Below are 6,000 nucleotides of genomic sequence, written 5' to 3' on the forward strand. Positions count from 1 at the left end.
AAAGAATTTTTCGCAGGTACCAGATAACAGGAAAGTACCTCTCTTAATTTTACAAAATATATAGGTATGTTCAGACAGCATGTGCAAATATAAATTAACATAGTGCTACAGGTTCGCTTTCATTTCTCGTACAAGTAAACATTCGACCCACGTTATGGCCATTGTTAATCAATAGCAAGCGTTTTGCTGATAATACCTGACATGACACGAAACGTTAACTTTTATTGAGCTTGCAATGTCTACCCGAGCATCAAAACAAAAACCTCTCTTCCCCGCAATTATAAACCATTCAGCGAACCAACTGGCCTTGGAATCTTCACTGGGGAAAGTGCTGCTTTTGGTTAATATATAACATGTTATAAAATAATCGTACTTTATACTATTGTAAAGCTGATAGATTGTGTGCAACTTATGTTGGTAGAAATAAAGTATTTTGAAAGTCGCTGGAAAAAATAACACGCTTTCCAATCTACGGGTATCGGGTGCAATAATGTTTCATTTTTCACTAATCAAACTATAGAATTTGGTAGCTGATTTATAACTAGCCCGCCTAGAAGAGTAGTGGGAGAGTATATTTTATAGTTTGCTTGGGGACCCTTTCTCCGCAGGACTATGATTTGCATTCATTTGCATTATTAATTATGCTTATAGTTTGTTTCCATGATCAATTATTAGATGGTCATAGTTTTATTCACTTGCGTAATTGTAATATACGATAGGTATTGCGTTTAGGTATTATGTGTTCTTATTACTGTAGTTTATTACTGTTACTGATAGGCAGTATAGTTACTTGATGATCACTATGGTATTTAAAGTAGTTTGTGATAAATTTACAACAATTGAAATACAAGTTGATTAACGTTTAGGTATGCTCATTATGATTCTCCCTTTGCATTTTTCTTGAGATATTTTTTGAAAAGTTTTAGGACATTGATTAGTGTTCTAGACGTAGTGAATAGTTTACACATTATAACGTAGGATATTTCGCTTGCTTTTAGATCACATTATGTTCCACACCCAACGGATCCCTCATACCGTCAGTTAAAAAAGCATCTTTACGGGTTTCAATTTCATGCATTGGCCTAAAATATGTTTTTAATAAAATAAACAGAAATTGTATTACGTTAAAGAAAACAAGAGCTGTAACTTAGTACTGTTTTGGAGAATAATATAATATAATTTGCAGATGTCTCCCAATAAAAATCTTAACTCTCTCACAATAATAATTGGTGTAATAATCTTTCTATAAGTACACAAATAATAAGAAATACAACGAACACACTTTAACTGGGAAATGAGCAATCATTTGCCAAAAAGGGCTCAACAAAAACTACCTTATCGTGCACCATGCTCTTTATACGTGAGTTTTAATAAATGAGACGAATAACAAAATTTCCCTCTGTGACCTTCAGGTGAAAATGATAAATATTAGTTGTAGAAGATAGTGAAACTACCGTCCAGTTGACTCCGAGTGACCTTTGTATATGATAACAGGTGACGCGTGGTCACGTGCGGCTATTCATCTTCTATCTCGCTCTTTCTCTTCCTTAGCCACTCTTGGTATCTTCCAGGTTTCGGAAGATACTTCCAATCAAGAAAAAAAACTAGAGGGGCTATATCCATCCTCTGGAAGCAGTTAAATGATGGTTGTATTATGCTTTGACTAAAACATGGTACAACAATAAATCTGTTCTAAGATTCGAAGTAAACCTTGCCGTTAGCACTTTTAAGTAGATCGGTTTACAGGCTCAACAGCAAACCCCAATAGATACGTAGATGCGCTAAACTAGTCACATTAGGTAGTTTGATCAAGACGTAGTAATACATCTTTAAACAAGTGAATTGTGATCATTTCACTCAGCATGAGGCTAACTGACCGTGAGAAGGAGAAGTGTTCACTTGGCTGAACCAGCACTACGGTACCGTGCCGTGCCTGCTGCGTACCGTAGCTAGGATGGTTACCTCCCGCTATCTCCGCGTCCCGCCATCTCCGTGTACCGCTACCTCCGAATTTCAAAGTGACCCCTATAATCCTTGGTTACTTCCTGCGTTAAGACTTTCCGTCCAAACCTAACCTAACCTATTTTAACTTAATTTAACCTAACCTAACCTAACCTAACCTAACCTAACCTAACCTGAACTAACCTAACCTAACCCACGGGTTAAATTTTCATCAAATCTTCCATCCACGGGGCTTTGCAGCCGTGGATGCAATGACAGCTAACAACGCAGGCAGGATTGTAAGTCACTCAAGAATTCGGAGGTGGCGGGACAGATTTGGGCTCGGAGATGGCGGAACGCGGAGATAGCGGGAGCACACGGCTAGGATATAAGTTTCTTGCAGCGTCCATGCCGTCTCATCCCATGTTGAGAGAACCAATGAAACTGGATTTCGAGTCAGAAAATGTTATCAGTTTTCAAGGTTTTTTGTCTTGTAGCTAATCCCGGTTTGAGATTTTTGCATAACATATATTAAAATCGATCGCTCAAGGTGTTTTGGGGAAGGAAGACCACATCTACTTCTATGTTTTTCCTCCATCGATACTTCTTGGTTGTTTTTTAACTATTTCACATTATCAACGCAGTACATTGTTAGTTTTGACAACAAATCGCCATTTTATTTTCTGATGGCACTTGGCTTTCGTGTGTGCATTGAGAGTGAAACGGAATCCGACTGCGTGCTAGCAAACAATGTTTGTCTAGTGTAAATATAGGATTAGACGAGCCGTGAAAACTTCATCTCTTTGAGCATTCGTCTGTTCACCGACAAGAGAATGAACGGATTTGTAATTATTACACCGGACTCTATTGAATGCGGTTGAGTTTTTGTACATCATTCGAACAATTTGATGGTAATTTTTGCAGTGTTAGAACAGAGTCGCCAATTTTATTCTGAGAAAGATTTGTTGCATTTTAGTGGGCCCACCTGCTCTTGCTCATTGCACTTTAAATATACTGTAGGACTGTCCTGGTTAAGAAAACAGCTGATCGTAAGCAGTAACGGAGCTACGCATAGATCATTTCACGCAGCTCATTCCATACTAATATTTGGTTTAAAATAATATGCATCTAAGTGATATCATTGTATTAAAATTAATTATAATGATAAAAGAATGCAAGTCGCATTCCCAATGTAAGCCCGATTATCCTTGTGGGAATAAATTATAATCTCTTCAATGTTTACTCATCACGTTACTAAATTAACGAAAAATCCAACAGGAAGCCAAAACAGAGTAGGATTACTCAATTACCACATCATATCCCAATTACTTCGATCTTTCTGTAGATAAGCGAACACTCTCCAGGGGGAAAGTGTTAGCTCAGCGGGCAGCAGTCAACACTTCCGACCTGACTGTGGATCAGCTGCTAGACGTGGTCACTGGACCATGGCGATCCACGGGTGAATACCTGCACTGCTACACATGAACTAGAGGTCACTCTCCATAGTAGCCTAATGGGAGCATACGATCGACACCATGATAGAGTTATTATTTCCTCCCTCTCTTTACATCCTCAGACGCTAGTTAGGACCTAAGAACCTAGCAAATAATCATTTTACACTTTACTTCAGGCTAGACCTGGGAGGTTGTGGCATTGTTACATAGCTACAGCTGTTGGGGATTTGCGAGACTCTATCTCGAGACCTTAGGAATTGTAACTCCTCACTACGAATAGACCAGCTCGTTCCCCAAACACTCTTCTAGTACACACCACAGCTGATCCTGTAGATCGCAACGGGCCACCAAGGAGTCTACTATCTACTGTAACTAATAAACTATAAATTAAGTTGTACAATGGTACACCATGTGTTTACCTTCAAGTACTACTTAAAATTTAAATGTCATTATACTAACGAGTATTTTCCAGTGTTTTTTTTTTCTGGGAGGGTGAAATGTAAGAAAACGTGTTCATGGTATTTGTCTTAGCTAGTAAGAATTAGACCTGAGCCAAGAACATAAACATTGTCATATTTTTATAAACTGATCTGGTGGCATGGTATGGCGAGCACTATCTGACCTTACCCTATGATTTGTTGAAAAATAATCTATCAAAGAATTACTAGCTGTTTTTTTTTTTATCACCCTTAGTTAAGCGAACTCCTGTAACCATTCCTGTCCACTGCGTTTCACTCTCTTTTCTCCTTTTGAACCGGTTGGATTATTTGAGAGTTATCGTGGTTTAATAAACTCACAATGAGGTACTAAACTAAGTTGCAAACTAGTTTTAAATCGGAACTATGAGCCGTTTCAAATATTGTATTGCTAATCTATTCGCGCCCGGGAATTTGTTGGCTTTGCAACAACATATGCTCATTGTCAAATATTGAAAGCTTTAGTACCACCTTTTTGACCCACGGATACATATAACCACTGGTTTGACAACAAATGCTTACGTTCCTTTTGAAAAACTGTTTGACGTATTATTTAAATTAGTTTTCTATTTTTGACTGTTTGTGCATGGTTTGCAGTTTACTTAGTTTATTAGAAACAATGTAGCATGGATTGTACTAACTCACGAATAGTGATTTAATTATACTGTATTTATGCATTCTTGACTATGTATATATATAATTTATTTTTGTAAAAAAACCTACTTTAAACTCTCTAAAAAGAATTAAATACATTTATAAAAAAGTAAACTTTAGTAATAGTCAAGCTCACGTATTTTAAGTTGGGGCGGCTCTATGATAGTTTTTGATAGAGAAAAATTTAAAGAGAATGTCCACTTTGCAGGACATTATCTACAACTAAAGGTGTTAATCTTCATCTTTTATCAGAGTTACTAAAAACACACTTTATAACCCTCCATGTAGCAGCAAACCTAGGTACTCGTTAAACCTAATGTTATTGAAATATTTTAATTGAAAATCAAATCAGGCAAATGGAAATTCGCTTAGTCTGCAGGTTTGCTGTGGAGGGGTATAATATATTTATTCTATCCAGCTATGTTTTTTTGATTTTCACAATACACTACCTATTTTTTATTTTATTCATATTTCAGTGAGAGCCGCACCTACTGAAATACGTGAGCTTGAACGGCTGCCATTTTTGACTCATACAAGTGTTCTAGCCTGTAGTCATTTCCCTCAATAACATGTTGAGACGATCGTGTGGTATTTTATTGTAACACTTTATATACCAGTAGTTAGACTCAAGAAAATAGCAATGATTGTAGCCATATCTCTTCTCTAACTATAACCAGAAGTGTGATACATGGGACAAAGTCGACGCAAATAAGTAACAATAGTAATCGCCTTCAAGACCGAAAGGGAAAAATAACAGGTTACGGTAACGGTGAAATTGGAGTAACCAGTTACTTTCACGCAACGTTGACCTACGATGTGCATGTGACATTCATGTGTAGTAGGAAGTTAGATAATATTCGCAGGAAATAGTTTCCAGTAGTGAAAACACAAATTTGTCAACAACCTAGGTCGTTACAGTAGCGTGCTGTTGAATGCAATGTAAAACATACTGCTGGATGATGATTCTGAAGTCAGATAATTTTGTTTTGCCTTTATAAATAACTAATGGGAGAGCAACAATGACTTCAAAGGTAAAGCATGATATATAAATGCGTTATACTAAATAAATTACCATAAACCCATATTTGATTAAGGCTTGTCCGTTTGAAAGTAATTGCACTTACGCATCAAGGAGAAAACAGTTCGCATGCTCCGTATGCTCGTTCATATATTTCTGTATTGATTTTTCAGGTAACAGGTTTAATGAAACATGTTTTGTAGTTTCTGCTATTTCTTCTGGTGTACACATATATTCACAATCACTTTCACTGAGTTCTTTATTTTCAGACATGTTAGGCCCACTTATAATTCTTTCAAATACTACACTTTTGGTTATGTCCAAACCAAGCGATGAACGAAAATGGAATATAAACACGAAATGGCAGGTTAAATCGTAAATCAATAGTCAATCAGCTGATCATAGTACTAGTATCTTTAAGTGTTGCCAACCTATTTCCAAGCGTACACGGATTACT

This window comes from Macrosteles quadrilineatus, unplaced genomic scaffold (assembly GCF_028750875.1).
Source record: "Macrosteles quadrilineatus isolate MER2022 unplaced genomic scaffold, UCM_ALF_1.0 Scaffold_5__1_contigs__length_97177068, whole genome shotgun sequence".
Lineage (NCBI taxonomy): Eukaryota > Metazoa > Arthropoda > Insecta > Hemiptera > Cicadellidae > Macrosteles > Macrosteles quadrilineatus.